The following is an 18,589-nucleotide window of genomic DNA, read 5'->3' on the forward strand; positions in this document are numbered from 1 at the left end:
TTCAATGTGCAGTCTTGCTTCAGAGTCAGTACTCTTAACCAATACATTGTAATACGTTCAGCTGGTCTATGATAGGCAGCATCTAAGATGGTCCCTGGTGATCCCCATCTCCTGATATTCATACCCTGTGTATTCTCTTCCCCTTATAGGCTGGACCTAGTGACTCACTTTGAATGCATAGAATATGGAAAAAGCTATGAGATATCACTTCCAAGATTTGGTTACAAAGAGACTGTGGCTTTTATCTTGGGTGTTTGCCCTCTCTACCTTTCTCTCAGAGCCCCTACACTGTTAAGTAGCCCTGTGGGAAGGCCCATGAGCCAAAGATGTCTAGGCCTAATAGCTAGTGGCCTGCCAAAAACCGGGTGAGTGAGTTTGGTGGCGGATCCTCGATAGTCAAGCCTTAATGACTGCAGCCGCAGCCAACACCTTGACTGCAGCCTTGTGAGAGTCCTTGAACCAGAGGCACTTACCTTACCCAGCTGGATTTCTGATCCACATAAACGGAGATAATAAATATTGTTTTAAGCTACAGTGATTGAAAATGAATTGTTACATAGAAATAGATAACTAGGCCGGGTGTGGTGGCTCACGTCTGTAATCTCAGCACATTGTGAGGCCGAGGCAGGTGGATCGCTTGAGCCCGGGAGTTTGAGACCAGCCTGGGCAACATAGCAAAACCCCATCTCTACTAAAAATACAAAAATTAACCAGGCGAGGTGGTGCGCACCTGTAGTCCAGCTACTTGGGAGGCTGAGGTGGGAGAATCACCTGAGCCTGGGAGGTCTAAGCTGCAATAAGCTGAGAGGGAGAACCTGAGCAAGAGAGCAAGACCCTGCATCCAAAAAAAAGAGAGAGAACTACAGATTTTGGTACCAATAGTGGGGTGCTTTTTGGTGAACATCTAAACTGTGGGAGTGACTTTGGAACAGGGCAGTGGACTTTTGAGGAGCGTGTTAGTATAAAATTAGAGTACCTTGAACACAATGTAAAATACAGGACTTTGAGGCGATTGTCACGAGGTCTTAAAGAAAAGAAACTGGAAGAAAGGGGATCCTTGTTATGTAGTGGCTGAAAGTTTAGCCACATTATCGTTTGTAGTTATGGTAAGCAGAAAGTGTGTTTCATGAACTGAGAGAGCTAGCTAAGTAAACTTCTAAGCAAAACATTGCAGATGCCCCCTGGTTCCTTCTTGCTGCTTAAAGTATGAGGGGAAATAAATACATTGAGGGAAGCACTGTTAAAAAAGGAGCCAAAACTTGATGATTTTGAAAATTCTCAGCCTTTCTGGTTGGCAAAGGGTGATGAAATTAAGACATGCCAAAGATCAATTCAAGACCCATTCCAGGGAGAATGGTGGTCTAAAGGTAAAGCGGAGGCTGTGCCTGTAAAGCCTTTTGTTAAGACCTGAGAAGGTAATGCCTTAGGGTACTCTTCAGTCACACTAAAGGCTGTCAGTCAAACAATAGGACTTCTAGCCTTTCTAGCAGGAGCCCAAGGAGAGGTAGAGAAGAGTTCCTCTTGGAGAGATCTATGGGTATAACTTTTGTCTATTGTGGTGAGATTTGCAGGAAATCCACTGTAGCAAGGACTGAACAGGAAAAGAACCAGTACAAAATGAAGAGGCTGTTGGACACCCCTAGCATTCTACTGGCAGGAAGCAGGCTGAGAAAGTGCTCAGCAGCTAACACATGCCACCTTTCATCAAAAGGGAAAGATGACTCAGAGGTTGGAAGCAGGAGCCTAGAGATGAAGGCAGCAGTCATGGAGAATTCTTTTCCCAGTGTTGAGACTTAATCAAGGAACTTTCAGCATTTGCCCTGCTAGATTTCAGAGTCAATATGGATCATTGACTCCTTTGTGCCCCCTAGTTCCCTGCCTTTCTTTTGTAGAAAAAGTTATGCCATTTAGTGATTGCAAGGATTTTAGAGAACAGAAACCCATAGAGCAAGTGAGAAAGGAGCCCTAATACCATTCTGGGAGCCATCTAGGCTCCCAGAATGCCATGCTGTTGTTAAATTGCTTCTTTTGGCTTTTGTTTACAGGTCATAAGTACCAGATGATATGTGCAAAACTGAAGCAATCAGGAGAGGATTTCCCACCTCCATATTTACCCACTTTCTCTCATCAGTATCAGTAAACTGTCCCTTCACCCATGAAGCATTTGCCTTCCTATATAAGGTGAACCCTCCAGTTGTACACTAGGTCCTATCTCTGCTAGTGTGTTTAGGACATGGATCCAGCAATTCTCTCCCCTCTCTCTGGGATCATCAAGTTTTCTATCTTTATTGGCTTAGTCCTGTCAGCATACAGTTAAGCTGTTCTTTCGCTTACTTAAAAATAATACTCTTGACCTCACTTTGTCAGCAACTGCTGAATTTCTTTTCCTTTAAAGCAAAACTCAGTAGAGTTGTTTATATTTGATTATATCAGTTCTCCTCTCAAACCCAGGCAACCAGGTTTTTATTGCAGCCACACCACTGAAAGGGCTCTTGTCCAAGTTGCCCAGTAACTTCCATGCTGCTAAATCTAGTGGTCTGGTCTCAGCCCTCATCTTACTTAACCTATCTGTAGAATATTCTATCACTGATCACTTCGTTCTCTAATTCACTTTCTTGGGTACTTGACTTCCAGGACATCATACTTTCCTGATTTTCTTCCCACCTCATTAAAAGTTTGTACTCAGTTTTAAAGTTGTAATATTTTGAGCCAAGTCTTTTGACCTCTTCTTGATTCTCTTTCATCCACTCTTATGGCTTCAGTTCTCAACTAACCAGGAAAGTTGTACCAGCTGGGGCCAATGGACCCTTTCCTTTTTTTTTTTTTTTTTTTTCTTTAACATATATTAAGTTTTCTTTTCCTTTCTTTTTTCTTTCTTTCGTTCGTTCGTTCGTTCGTTTTTTTTTTTTTTTTTGAGATGGCATCTCACTCTGTTGTCCAGGCTGGAGTGCAGTGGCATGATCTTGGCTCACTGCAACCTCTGCCTCCCAGGTTCAAGCATTTCTCCTGTCTCAGCCTCCTGAGGAGCTGGGACTACAGGTGCACGCCCCCACACCTGGCTATTTTTACATTTTTATTAGAGACGGGGTTTCACTGTATTGGCCAGGCTGGTCTCGAACTCCTGACCTCATGATCCGCCCGCCTTGGCCTCCCAAGGGATTATAGGCGTGAGCCACTGTGCCTGGTCCTAAGTTTTCTTATAACTAAGAAATAAGAATAAAGGGATAGTGAAAAAACAACTGCATTGGAAATTTAAAAAAATTTTTTTCTTTCTTATTTTTTTGGAGACAGAGTCTTACTCTGTTGCCCAGGCTGGAGTGCAGTGGTGCGATCACAGCTCGCTACAGCCTCAATCTCCTAAATTTAAGCTATCCTCCTTCCTTAGCATCTCAAGTAGCTGAGTGGGACTACAGCTGTGTGCCACCACACCTGGCTCGTTTTTGTATTTTTGTTTTTTTTTTTTTTGTAGCGACAAGTCTGTGGCTGTGTTGCCCAGGCTGGTCTTGAATGCCTGACCTTAAGTGATCTTCCCACTTCAGCTTCCCAAAGTGCTGAGATTACAGGTGTGAGCCACCATGCCTGACCAAAGTTTCATGCAACTAATTCGATATTACCCCTACAATAACTATGAATCACATTTGAACGCTGTCTATATCTTTTAGTCCTTTTTATAATATCTCGTGGTTTTTGTCCTTTTTGCCTCTCCTTCCTTTCTTCCCTCCCTCCCTTCTTTCCATGGCTGGGAATAGTTAAAAAGTAAAAGTTGCTGAAAAGTCAGAATGTTTCAAGATGTAGGAAAAATAAAGATCTTCTAAAATTCCACAATGAATCTTAAGTTTATAAAAGGGTCCAAGGAACACATACATTATTACAAGATAAAATAGTTTATTTTTAAAGTAGCAGTTTTATTTTGCGGTTTTCTTTTTGGAATACCTCTAAGAAAGTAAAGTCATAAAGTATAAATTCTTACAAGTGGAACTGAACTGCTCAAAAAGAAAAGTTGGGCCCAGTGGACTCTGATGATATACTAGGTGTTAAATTCTGTCTGTTCTTGACTCTCAAATGTATACCTCTAGCTAGACCTCTCTCTAGAAGCTCATTTCTAACTGCCTACTTGACATTTCCATCTGTAATATAATACTTACCTCAAACTTGACATGTCCAAAGCCGAATTCCTGGCCTTTACTTGCCTTCCTCTGCCCTCAGACTTGCTAAACCCACAGTTTTCTTCTTCTCAGATAATGACATCTTTCTGTTACTTGAGCCAAGAAAACCTTAGTCATCCTGGACTCTTTCTCCCTTACTCCAGTCCTGTTAATTAGCAAATCCTTTAGGTTCTGCCTTTCAAAAATAACCTAAATTCAATCCGTTTTTACTAACTCTTCTTCTTTTGTTTTGTTTTTTTTAGACAGAGTCTCGCTCTGTCGCCCAGGCTGCAGTGCAGTGGCATGATCTCGCTCACTGCAACCTCCGCGTCTCAGGTTCAAGTGATTCTTATGTGTCAGCCACCTGAGTAGCTGGGATTATAGGTATGTGCCACCACGCCTAGCTAATTTTTATATTTTTAGTAGAGACGGGGTTTCGCCTTGTTGGCCATGCTGGTCTCGAATTCCTGGCCTCAAGTGATCCACCCACCGTGGCCTCTCAAAGTGCTGGGATTATAGATGTGAGCTGCCGTGCTCATCCTACTAGCTCTGCTACTTCTGTCCTGGTTCTGTATTCCATCTTCTCTTGCCCAGATTTTTATAATAGTCTGCTACCTGGTCTCCCTATCTCCACTATTGACGCTGAAGAATTTATCACAGCATCTGACATAATCCTTTGAAAATATAAATCTGAGCATGCACCAAATCCACTGATGTGTTTCACTCAGAAGAAAAGCTAGAGTCTCCACAAAGCTCCAGTCAAGCCTACTCCTGGGTACTTGTTTGACTTTCATCTCCTCATGTTCTCATTCCTCACTCTCCTTCAGCTACTTAGGCCTTTTGGCTGTTCCTCAAATTTGCCAGGCACTTTGCACAGCTGTTCCATGGTATTCATGAGGGAGTTGGTTCCAGGGCCTCTTAAAGATACCAAATCCGTAGATGCTCGAGTCCCTGATAGAAAATAGTGTGGCATTTGCATATAACCTACACATATTCTCCTGTATACTTTAAATCATCTCTGGAGTATTTATAATACCTAATGAGTGTAAATTCTGTGTAAATAACTGTTAAATTGTTTCTGGAACACCATTCACCATTCATAGTGACAAGGAAAAAAAGATGGTACATATTCAGTACGGATTATTCCCCCTGCCCCAAATATTTCCCATCCATGGTTGGTTGAATCCAGGGATGCAGAACCCACAAATATGGAGGGCTTACTGTACTTGTTTCTTCTGCCTGTAATGCTTTTCTCCAAATATACCCGTGTCTTCCTCCTGGCCTTCAAATTTTTCCTCAAATGTTACCTATTCAATAAGGCCTTTTGAAAGCCATTTTACTTTAAATTTTCCATAGCATTTATCTTCCAAATATTATAAAAACAGGCCAGGTGGCCAGGCACGCTGGCTCATGCCTGTAATCCCAGCACTTTGGGAGGCTGAGGCAGGCAGATCACGAGATCAGGAGATAGAGACCATCCTGGCTAACACGGTGAAACCCTGTCTCTACTAAAAATACAAAAAATTAGCTGGGTGTGGTGGCGGGCGCCTGTAGTCCCAGCCACTCTGGAGGCTGAGGCAGGAGAATGGCGTGAACCCGGGAGGTGGAACTTGCAGTGAACCGAGATCGCGCCACTGCACTCCAGCCTCAGGGACAGAGTGAGACTCCGTCTCAAAAAAATAAAAATAAAAAAAAAAATAAAAAAACAGGCCGATAATCCCAAGACTTTGGGAGGCCAAGGTAGGAGGAACTCCTTGAGGCCAGGAGTTCAAGACCAGCCTGGGCAACATAGTGGGATCCCATCTCTACAAAAGCAAGTTTAAAATTTAGCCAGGGATGGTGGCACACACCTGTAGTCCTAGCTACTCGGGAGATGGCATGCATCTGTAGTCCTGGCTACTTGGAGGCTGAGACAAGAGGATTGCTTGAGCTCAGGAGGTCAAAGCTGTGATGAGCTCTGATTGTGCCACTGCACTCCATCATGGGTGACGGAGTGAGACGTTGCATCTTTATTATTTTATTTTATTTTATTATTTATTTAGATGGAGTTTCACTCTTGTCGCCCAGGCTGGAGTGCAATGACATGATCTTGGCTCACTGCAACCATCACCTCCTGGGTTCAAGCGATTCTCCAGCGTCAGCCTCCTGAGTATCTGGGTTTAAAGTTGCACACCACCATGCTCGGCTAATTTTTTTGTATTTTTAGTAAAGACAGGGTTTCACCATGTTGGCCAGTGTGGTCTTGAAACTCTTGACCTCAGGTGATCCGCCCACCTCGGCCTCCCGCAGTGCTGGGATTACAGGAGTGAGCCACTGAGCCGGGCCTGAGACCCTGTATCTTTAAAAACAAAACACACTCTGTGTGTGTGTGTGTGTGTGTGTGTGTGTGTGTGTGTGTGGAGTAAGGATATGTATGTAAAATAAAAACTTTTTTCTTGCCCGTCTCCTCCTTTAGAGATTTTTGTCTGGTTTATTCACTGCTGTATCTTCAGTGTCTAGAATGATGACTGGTATTCAATAAATATTTGTCAAATTCCAGAATTTTTTTTACCTGTGATTTTTTTCAGTAACGGAATACTTTGTAACTATAGAATTTATAGTGGTAGAACTCTAGTTGACATCAGCCATTCTCTGTCACATCGCAGGGACCAGTGCTTTGTGTTATTGAGGCAGTAGTGCTTTAATGGCACCAAATTATTTTGGGACCAAATTAACTGGGTCCAAATCTGGTTCTGATGCATTCTGTTTGAATGACATTGGATAAATTACCATGCTTTCTCATCTATAAAATGAGAGTAACATAATATCTATCACAGAGGGTTGTTTTGAGCCATATCAAGCTCTCAGGACAGTTCCTGGTGCATAGTAGATGTTCAGTATATGTTAGTTATGAGTGTTACTGTTCCAGACCCATCCCAGCAGTTCTGAGTCCGCTGTACTCCTGAGTGGCAATACTGAGAACTGATTCAGGGCCTCCTCCTTATCACCAAGTCTCTTTCTCCTTTAAAAATACCATGGGTGTGTTAGGCCCTCCTTTCTACCCTTCACCTCCAGCTCTCTCTTCTACTGTTTAATCTTTACTTACACTGATAGCATTCTTTTGTATATCCACATTTCCCCCTCTTTCTTTTCTCTTCCTTTCTCCCTTTCCTTTTAGCAAGTATTTATTAAGCATTATTTTTTCCTCCCCCATTCTGTTCTAAATCTTGCCGTGTTTCTTTTTCCTTATCTTCATGTCTTTGTTTCATTATCAAATAAAAAATTACCTAACGTATGGTTGATTGATGAGAATTATATTTGTATCAGGGAAAATGGGAGTGCTGTAGGTGTTGAAATAAAATTGAAATTATTTTTTAAAAAGTTGCACCAGTGACTAAAACCCTTGAAAGCACTCCTACTCCTTCCTCTAAATCTCTACAGAAGTCTATACTTTCTTAGTCAGGGATTAAATTTGTCTTCTACCAACCAATGTGCAAGGTGATTTGGGGGAAAAGTGTCTCTTACTTAATTACATTGGCATTATTTGTAATTTTCTACTATTTTAGCTATCTTGTTTTTTTGTTTATTTTTATTTCAGATGGATAGTAGTTCAGGTACATTCCTGGTACAGTGTGCTCGAATGTTTTCCCCGTGATTACTAGGCTCTTGTGATATCTGGTCTAGAAACACAGCCATCATTTATAAATCTGCGTGTGTGTGTGTGTGTGTGTGTGTGTGTGTGTGTGTGTGTGTGTTTCTTTTAGTGGGAGAATATGATCAGAGTTCTAAAAAACTGAAATAAAAAGGTATTTTTAGAATATGACTTATTTTGTAAATTTTAGATAGATTATATAATGACTATAATATCCTTTTCAGAGCAGAGGAAGTGAACCCATTTAGGCATCCATTTAAAGGAGTTTTATTTTGAGGCTTTAAGGGTCTTTCATCTGTAAGATGAGCTATAGTACTGCCTATTATATATTACCGAATAAATGTTACAAGGAAAACAGTACTCTTTTTGCTGCCTTTTCTTGGTATAAACTTTTTTCCAGGCACATTTCAGTAACAAAGACCACTAAAGTGCTACTTAATGTAATCCCAGTTACTTGGGAGGTTGAGGCAGGAGCCTTGAGCCTGGGAGGTGGAGGTTGCAGAGAGCCAAGATCGTGCCACTGCACTCTAGCCTGCGTGACAGAGCAAGACTCCATCTCAAAAAAAAAAAAAGAAAAACAAAAAAACAAATTTAAAAAATGCTACTTAAAAGTACCCCCCGCAATATTTATAAGTTCTGGGTTCATATTTCTTTTTCTAGTACATATTTAGCACGTTCATTAATCAGTTATTAAGGCCATGCTATTTGCCAGCAATTTGGGTAATGAACAGTACTATAAGACACAATTGAAAGTATTAGATTTCTACCTTTGTTTATTGGTGATTTGCATTTTTTCAGTAACTTTCATTATCCTTTGAATTCTTAAGATTTGCCTCTTTGACTTAAGAAGTAAACTCAATTTTAACTATAGCTTTCAAAATTTACATTAGAATTGGGCAATAAAGCTTTATTTATTTGTTTATTTATTTTACTATTTCACAAAACAAAATATAGTAGCTTTCTTAAAATTTGTTAGTTAAAAATTTATCTTTGTTTTCCCAATAAAATGTAAAATTTAATATGTGATGGCTAAACTCCTAGGGGGATAAGGAGGGGATAGGAGAATAGGCAGGTTGGAACAGGGTAGTCGGGACTTGTCCAGATTCTTATGTGGTAATCTATATATTTACCATATGGGCTACAAGACACACACACACACACACACACACACACACACACACACACACACACACACCCTTGTGAGCATTTATTAATTCACAGTTGGTGGTGCATAGTTTGGGGAGTGGGTAAAGGATATGTTACTTTTGTAAGTACAGAATCGATTCTGACCACTCACTCATTGAATGAAAGTTTGAGTTTCTACTACCTGTAGGTACCTTTGGGGAAGCTTTAGAAATGTAATCTGAAATTTTGCCTAAACTAAGCCTAGCCAGAGGCTCAGTGGCCCCCTTTCCATTCTCTAATAGAAAAGTAAAGAGGGAGTGAGTACAAATCGCCATTAAACAAAAGTAATACTTACATTTTAGGTTTATTAAATAGTTAAGTATAATGTATTTAATAGTTAATTATAAACTGTTTAATAAACCTAAAATATAAATATTACCTCACTCCCTCTTTCCTTTTCTGTTTCTTTTCCTTTTGAATGCCAGAAGACTTTAATGCTTGTTATCTTAGTCTGCTAGGGCTGCTATCACAAATTACTACAGTCTGGGTGGCTCAACCAACAGAAAATTGATCTTGGAAGTCCAAGACCAAGGACCCAGCAAGGCAGATTTCATTCTGAAGCCTCCTCTCGTGGCTTGTAGGTGGCTGCCATCTAGTCTTGTGTTCACACAGCCTCTTTTTTGTGCATAGGGATAGAGGAGTGGGGAGGGGAGCAAGCTCTCTGGTGTCTCTTATAAGGACAATGATTCTATTGGAGCAGCGCCAGTACCCTATCACCCCCACCTTACTTAACATTAATTATTTCCTTAGAAGCCCCATGTCCTAATACAGCTACAAGGGTCGGCTGGGGCAGGGAGTGAGTTAGGGCCTCAACATAGGAACTTGGAGTTGGGGGGACACAAACACTTGGTCTGTAACACTTGTCTTTTTAATTCATAAAAATATTTTGAGTATTTACTCTGTGTTAATCATCTTGGTAGACTTGCTACTATGTAGCTGTGCAAACTCAAGGAAATTACCTAACCTCATTAGGCCACAATTCATTTATCAGTCAGTCAGAGATGTTGAACCCATTAATAGCTATGATGCATTCCAGCTTAATCACTGTTACTTCCATGTTCATTTCCTCCCCTTATTTGCCTCTCTCCCTAAGATTTTCTTCGCTCCTTAAGATATTTAGGATGGTTTATGTCAAATTTCCTCTGTTTTTGCGCATCTTTCTTTTTCTTTCATTCTGTTCCTTTATGTTTTTTATGTCTCACGTTATGTTTTCTGCCTCCATCCACCCCTTTCCTTAATTGGACATGTTTCGACAACTTGTAAGTTTATTGGATTTATTAGCTCTTTAAAAATTTAGGAGGTAGATGGAATTTTTTTTTCCCTGCTCAGCATACTGAAAACCTTTAAATTAAACTCACTCTAGGTAAATTGCTTTGTACCTTTTACATTGCCTTGTACATGCTTTTCATTATTGCATGTTTGGTTGCTTTTCCTGTAGTCTACTGCCTTTTGCTAGACAGGTTTCCTCACAGCATTATTTCTTAGAATTGTGAGGAGGCTAGTGATACTGCTTTTCATGTATGCCTTTACTAAAGCATCTAATTCATCATATAGGCAGTTAATAAGGATGAATCAATGAGATGACAGTCATGTATTTTTTACTCTTCAGGGAAAGAAAGACCTTGTGCTATCCCTTCTAATTTCTCCCTTTTGATCTGTGACATTTGGAAGTAGTTCTGGTCGGGCGCCATGGCTCACCCCTTTAATCCCACCACTCTGGGAGGTGGGCGGAGCACTTGAGGCCAGGAGTTCGAGACCAACCTGGGCAATATGGAGAACCCCCGCTTCTACTAAAAGTAACAAAAAAAATTAGCTGGGCGTGGTGGCACACGTCTGTAATCCCAGCTGCATGAGAGGCTGAGGCATGATAACCATTTCAACCAGGGAGGCAGAAGTTGCAGTGAGCCAAGATCCTGCCACTGCACTCCAACCTAGGCAACAGAGTGAGACTTTTATCTAGTTGTTCTGCAGTCTCAGTGGCAGTGACTTTTCTCCTTTTGTGAAGATCAACAACAAACTATGGAGTTGACTCAGGATGTAAAAAATTGGGGTGACATGCATGGGAGACTGCGTTGGTGCTAACATTTGCATGACTGATTGAGAAAATTTGTCAGAAACATTGTCATTAGTACTGTTGTAGGAACTATGCTATGAGTGGGGTGAAGTGTTGCCTTAGCATTAGTATAAATCCTTAGCCTGATGGGCATAGTCTTAAGAAGCAACCTATTCAGGGTCGGCCGTGGTGGCCTATAACCTCAGCACTTTGGGAGGCAGGTGGATCACTTGAAGTCAGGAGCTTGAGACCAGCCTGACCAACATGGCAAGACCCTGTTTCTACAAAAAATACAAAAATCAGCTGGGCGTGGTGGTGCACACCTGTAATCCCAGATACTTGGGAGGCCAAGGCATGAGAATTGCTTGAACCGGGGAGGTGGAGGTTGCAGTGAGCCGAGATCACGCCACCGCACTAGATGACAGAGCGAGACTGTGTCAGGAAAAAAAAAAAAAAAAATTCGGTAGCAAATTTTGCAATTTAAAGCTGTTTCTTTTAGAATTAAAAATCTGTAATCCCTACAGTGTGGTAATGGGTATTGAGATAATGGTGGCGATAATTATAAAGTTGCTGATTATCAGCTGATTTTTGAATGTCTACTCTTTGCCGGGCTTAATACTGGTATGGGAGGGGGTCAGGGATGTGCTGGGTAAAGAAAGGCAGCCCCTGGCCAGGGCTCCACTCCTATGGACCTAGGTGAGCAGAGGCACTCCAGCTTTCACGCCCAAATGTTGCATTTTTCAAGACCATCCTGGCCTGCCATGTGCCCCATCCTGGGCCTATGAAAACCCGAGACCCTAGCGGGCAGACATACAGGCAGCCAGACATCAAGAGGAGCATACCAGCGGAAGAAGACACAAGCAGCTGGACGGTAGGAGGACGTCAAGTGAGCAAGCCGGCAGAAGAGCACGCCGACAGACGTCAGCATGCTGGCAGGCCATTGACTGGTGGGACAAGGCAGAGTTTGTCTGGGGCAGTCAGAGTAGAGCCGGGGCCGCTGAGCGATGGAACTCCAGGGGAAAACCATCTCCCTTCTGGCTCCCACATTGGCGGAAAAATCCTTCCACTCAATAAAACTTTGCACTCACTCTCCAAGTCCACGTGTGATCCGATTCTTCCAGTACACCAAGGCAAGAACCCGGGATACAGAAAGCCCTCTGTCCTTGCAACAAGGTAGCGGGTCTAATTGAGCTGCTTAGCACAAGCCGCCTATAGATGGCAAACTAAAAGAGCACCCCATAACACATGCCCACTGAGGCTTCAGGAACTGTAAACACTCACCCCTAGACACTGCCATGGAGTCGGAGCCCACAACCTGCCCGTCTGTATACTCCCCTAGAGGGCAGAATACAGTATACAAGGAAATGCCTGTCCTTGAGCAGTGGGGCACTGAAGAAGCAAGCCACAGCCGCATTGCTCGCTCTGCGAGGGGGACAAGGGAACCTTTCCTGTTTCAATACCAAGCATTTTACAGTCATTAACATGTCAAATTCTAAGAGCAACCCCACTAATGGACAAGCCATTCTAGCTATGTAAACTCTTCAAAGGCAGCACTTAGTACAGTGCTGGACACTTGTCAGGATTTGGTGGACGTTGAACTGATTTGAACTCTAGCATCATCTTGCTTAAAATTGTCATTCTCTGCCTACCCTTGCCCTGCCCAGCTATGGATACAGAGGTTTTACAAATTTGAATCTCTCTGCTCTGAATTAAGAGAGTTTATCTGACCTTATGTTAAGGAGCTTGCCTCCCCAGTAGTCACCTGGTTTTTCAAATAATTTTATGCCTCATTACCCATGTGCCAGGGATTAAACATTACCCTTATTAGATTGCCTAGTCTACTCACCTGGTCTTCTTGCCATGGTGCGTGGTGGCACTCTAGTTTCTCTTGGAACCTGAGCCAACTCTGAACTCCAATTCAGCTAACAAAGGACTCCCTCGGCCATTTTTTGCCAGTGCCTCTTTTGAGCTTACTGGATCCCAGTTCCTTTTTTCTTGCTTCGAGTGTGAGAGTATTCCTTCCCATGTGGCTAGGAAAAGTGAGACCATGCCTTGTCATCTTACACCAAAGCCCTTGATTAAGAACAGCTCAGATTAAGCTAGTCTGATATATTCTTAAGACCTGACCACTTGGATCTTGACCTCCATCTGCAGCACCTATGTCTTTTCCCAGTTTCTTCCTTGACCAGCGTTTATTTTAGTTTCATAATTTCTGTGCCCAAGACTTCACCATTTCCCTGTATTTCCATTGTTGCATGTTGAGGTTATGCAGTCTGAAGCTCCTCTGAACTGTTGTTCAGAATGCCTTACCTTCTGCCTTGGACCTTCAGAGCTTCCTAGTTTTCTCTATTCCCTTCTCTTACCTTCACATTTCTTTTGTTCCCCTTTCCTCCGACCATAGAGTACATATTACTTGGGAAAACCCGGTTATGCATTTTAGAGCGTAGGTCTTGGAAACATGGTTATGCACTGTCAAAGTTTAGTTTCCGTTCATCTGTCTCTCCCCAGGTAATTAGCACGAATGAAAATGGTGACCTTTTAGAATATCTTTCAAGGGAGGTAGCCAACATACCAACCCAGGATATTGCTGAGTAGGAGCCAGCTGGCATGAAGAAGCAAGGACAAGAGTAAACCTTTAAAGTGGGCAGTTTCAAAAGTGTGGAACTAAATGGAAGCAAGAAAAGCGAGGGGAGTGGGGATGTGGCGCTGATTCTAATGTGGCAAAGATTTTAAAATAATACAAAGGCAATCTGGAATACATTGAGAGCCCCAGTGAGTTGTTTTCTTTAAATTTCATGTCATATGTAGTCATGTTTCTCAATGGACAAATGTTTGGTGGACCAAATGACATTTTTTACTCATCCCTGAGTAAAAAGTCCAAGGAATATAGTTCATTAGACTGCTGCTTGTTGTCTCCAAACAGATCTTGAAAGTTTAAATGACTGGGAGTCAGAACCTAAAAATATAATATACCCCACTGTTTTGGCAGGAAATTGAGACCTGCTTTTATCAGCCACTGATCCAGAAAGCATATGTTCTGTATAAATCAGGCCAAATCTATATTGTCTGCAAGTACTCTTGCAATATAGTTGATGTTCATAATGTGATCCAGATATTTTCAGTATACTTCTGTGTATTTTATTGATTCTCACATATGACTGTTCTTATTTATTTGTTTGTTTATTTATTTTTTGAGACAGAGTCTAGCTCTGTTGCCCAGGCTGGAGTGCAGTGGCGCCATCTCAGTTCACTGCTATCTCCGCCTCCTGAGTTTAAGCAGTTCTCCTGCCTCAGCCTCCCGAGTAGCTGGGATTACAGACGCCTGCCACCATGCCCAACTAATTTTTGTATTTTTAGTAGAGACAGGGTTTCACTCTGTTGGCTAGGCTGGTCTCGAACTCCTGACCTTGTGATCTGCCTGCCTCTGCCTCCCAAAGTGCTGGGATCGCAAGCTTGAACTACCGCGCCCAACCATTACCATTTTTAAATAGAAACTCCTGGGCCTCCTGCGTTCCAATGTTATTGTTTCTCTAATGACACAGCAGTAGCTGCAAACCCCTTTTCTGTTATACTTTTTCTTTTGCATGTAGACTACTATTTTGAACCTTTTGAAAGGGCCTTGCCACAAAAGTCCATATTTACATTCTGTATGTTTAGAGACATGATCTCCATCAGAAGTGAGAGGGAGGTATAAATCAGAATTCAGTGTTAGAGTAAGAGACTGAACAGTTCAAAAAAGTTTAAACCTCTAACTCATAATAAACATTTCAGAGAATAGGTTGTACGTGCTATTCTGGGTTGATTAAAGTTTCAGAAGATAAAAGTAAGTATGATAAAGGTTTTTAAAATGGTTAAAAAACACAGGTTTAGAGTCTCTAATTTTCTCGCAGTGACTAAAAGAATTTCCACTTTGGTAAGTCTGCAGTAGAAGTATGTCATTAGAGCATATTCAGACTAAAGATGTGAGATGACTTGAGGAAAATTTGGACATAAGGGGCAATATATTCTTGACCAAGATTTTCTCTTGAGGACTTGAACCAGATTAGCTTAAACAACTGTTTCAAGAAAAAACGACATCAACAACAGGCTCATGCCTATAATCCCAGCGCTTTGAGAGGCCGAAGTGGGAAGATCGCTTGAGGCCAGGAGTTCCAGACAAGCTTGGACAACATATTGAGACGCTGTCTCTACAATTTTTTTTGGTCAGGCATTGGCTGGGTGTGGTGGCTCATGCCTGTAATCCCAGCATTTTGGAGGCTGAGGCAGGCAGATCACTTGAGGTCAGGAGTTCCAGACCAGCCAGGACATGGTGAAATCCTGTCTTTACTAAAAATACAAAAATTAGCTGGGTGTGGTGGTGGGTGCCTGTAATCCCAGCTCCTCGGGAGGCTGAGGCAGAGAATCGCCTGAACCCAGGAAGCAGGTTGCAGTGAGCCGAGATCACGCCACGACAAACAACAAAACGCCACAGACGTCTTTCTTAGTGAACTAGCCCACTTAGTAAGACAGTTGGAATGTGTTGGAGCTGGAGTGTTTTCTTGTTCAGTTGGGGTGGGGTAGCCTGGGAATTGGATCTCTGGCCTAGCTCTTAGTAGAAAAAGGGATTGAGGTTTTTATGAAAGCAGGTGAGGGTTAGAAATGAAGGTAAAGCCCTTTAACCAAAGGAAAACATTCAAAAGAGGAAGGATTAGGAAGTAGACTTGGGAGAAATACCTAAACTAGAAGTAATGATCGGCAAGGAAAGATAGGTGTGTTTAAATGGAACAATACCTTAAAGAAGGAATTGTCTCATGACCTTGTTAATGTTCTGGCCTGTTGTTTCTTAATCTTTACTTTGAGTCTTGAACATCATTGAGAATTTAATGAAAGCTCTGGACTAGGTCCCCAGAACAGTGTACGTATTTATTTACAACATTTTGCAACACAGTTTTCAGGAGATCATGAGCCTTGTGAAACACAACCATGTTAAGAATACATTAACTAGTGCCCATACTTAGTAGAAACTTGGTACCACAGGAAGTATTTGGAGGCTAAAAAATGAATTGATTAATGTTGTTTAACATATGGATGAAGAATGGATTAAATTCAAGGTGGAAACATTGTGTGCATTAGAGCTGTACTCTGTGTCAGAAGATAATATAATCTGGATTTTAAGGAACTTAATTTCTTTTCAAGTCTCTTTATTCAGCACATTTTGAAAATTGAAGATTATTGATACAGCTGATGTATGAGATACGTTACTTAATGGAGTGGACAGAAGATCCTGGAAAATCAGCTGCGTTCCAGGCTTTGTCATTCACTGTGACTCTGGACAGGTCACTTATCCTGTTGTATTAAAGGATACTGCCAGCAAACTGAATTGCAGGGTGTGAAAACAACAAATAAAAATTGCTTCAAGTCACATAATTTCCACACTAAAGCCACAGGTAATGTAGAACTGCAAGACAGGGAATCAAGACCAGAGAAGCTACTGTGAAATACAGCAACTGTGGTTAAGGAAGAGATAGCAGGCTGGATCTGGGCAGTTGTTTGGAGTGAGGGCTGAATGTGTAAGAAAAACTAGAGCCAAAGTGGGCTTACTTACTGGGACTGGGTAAAAACTGAAAGGAGAGGTCAGGCAATATTGAAGATTCGTGGGCCAGAGTGTAGAATTCAAGAAGACCATCTAGGCAGGTGGATTTTGAGGCAGAGGCAAATACTCCAGGCAGTGTTTCAGGAAAAGATTCTTGGGTGAGAGGCCTGAGTACTAAAGGATCAAAGCCTCTCCTACATAGTTTTGGATACCATTTATTCCTTCAATTATTTTCTTTTATTCAGCAAACATAGTGTGCAACATTGTGCAAACACGCTATGGACCAAACACTGTTGTAAGTGATGAGGACACAAAGCAGGCTTGATTTGGATGCTGGTTGCATGCACTGCTTTATCACAAAGCTACTTTTATATGTTTCTGGTGAAGGTAGGAACGAATGCCTTAACTCAGTAGCTCCGTAACTTGTCACAGAGTGTGAATGAGACAGCTTGGCTTGAATGAAAGGAAGGAGAGACCAGGACAATTCCTGATAACAAATAAAACAGTATTCCTTCCTGCCCTCACAAAATATTTTAGAACTTAGGGATTGGTATTCCTAAATTCTGTTGTTGTGGGTAGTGAATAATATACTTGCTAATGCTGTTTCATAAGGAGCATGGTTTTGATTATCTCTTTCTTAGTAATCATGTACATATTATGCACTTTTTTTTTTTTTTTTTTTTTTTTTGAGACTGAGTCTGGCTCTGTCGCCCAGGCTGGAGTGCAGTGGCCGGATCTCAGCTCACTGCAAGCTCCGCCTCCCGGGTTTATGCCATTTTCCTGCCTCAGCCTCCGGAGTAGCTGGGACCACAGGCGCCCGCCACCTCGCCCGGCTAGTTTTTTGTATTTTTTAGTAGAGACGGGGTTTCACCGTGTTAGCCAGGATGGTCTCGATCTCCTGACCTCATGATCCGCCCGTCTCGGCCTCCCAAAGTGCTGGGATTACAGGCTTGAGCCACCGCGCCCGGCTATTATGCACTTTAAAAAAAAATTTTTTTTTTAGAGACAGAGTCTTACTCTGTCACTCAGGCTGCAGTGCAGTGGCTCATGATCAGCCTCGAACTCCTGGACTCATGTGATCCTCCCACCTCAGTCTCCAGAGTAGCTGGTACTACAGGCACAAGCCACCATACCTGGCTAGTTTTTATTTATTTTATTTTATTTTATTTTTAAGTAGAGACAGGGTATCACTGTGTTATCCAGGCTGGTCTTGAACTCCTAGGCTGAAGCAATCCTCCCACCTTGGCCTCCCAGGTTGGCAGGATTACAGGCATCAGCCACTGCGCCTGCCTATTATATTGTTTTAAAAAGATTATTCTAAAAGTATCTGTGATAGATCCTTTCTCACTTTTGCTGTTTAAAATGGGAAGTAACAAGCACTATGGTATTAACCCACACTTTCTATGAAGGTTCTACATATTAGTATTGGTCCTTATTTGATTCAAGCCAGAATTTCTATCCTAATTTTTCTTTTTTAAGTTCCAATTGTTTATATAGGTAATATAACAACTGGTTTTTATATTTATTTATTTATTTATTTTTGAGACAGCGTCTCATTCCTGTCACCCAGATCCCATTGCTCAGGCTAGAGTGCAGTGGTGCCGTTGTGGTTCACTACAGCCTCAACTTTCTGGGCTCAGGTGATTCCTCTGCCTCAATCTCCGGAGTAGCTGGGACTATAGGCGCACACCGCTACACCCAGCTAATTTTTTGTATTTTTAGTAGAGATAGGGTTTCACCATGTAGCCCAGGCTGGTCTCAAACTCCTGGGCTCAAGGGGTCCTCTCACCTCGGCCTCCCAAAGTGCTGAGATCACAGGTGTGAGCCACTGTGCCTGGCAAAACTGGTTTTTAAAAAGTGGTGTGATATGCTGTGTTGGATATTACGTTGGTAAAATAATCGTATCTAAAAGTGTTTATGTCTTTTGTTTGATAATATTTTGTTTTTGGCTAAGAGGATTCAAGGGAACTTCCTCTGGAGGTAAAAAAAGAAAAAAATTAAAA

The 18,589-nt window shown here is 41.9% G+C and overlaps 1 protein-coding gene and 1 long non-coding RNA gene across 38 annotated transcripts in view; one reads left to right on the top strand and one right to left on the bottom strand.

Moving 5' to 3' along the window:
* RBFOX2 (RNA binding fox-1 homolog 2) overlaps positions 1-18,589 on the top strand; it is a 295,158-nt gene that overhangs the window by 146,410 nt on the left and 130,159 nt on the right.
* LOC144331754 (uncharacterized) lies at positions 3,310-5,851 on the bottom strand. Its single transcript, XR_013399147.1, has 2 exons — positions 4,618-5,851; positions 3,310-4,180 (listed from the first exon to the last, which is right to left on the bottom strand). It is a non-coding gene; the product is annotated as an uncharacterized LOC144331754 (long non-coding RNA).

This window comes from Macaca mulatta, chromosome 10 (genome assembly GCF_049350105.2).
Source record: "Macaca mulatta isolate MMU2019108-1 chromosome 10, T2T-MMU8v2.0, whole genome shotgun sequence".
In the NCBI taxonomy this organism is placed as follows: Eukaryota; Metazoa; Chordata; class Mammalia; order Primates; family Cercopithecidae; genus Macaca; species Macaca mulatta.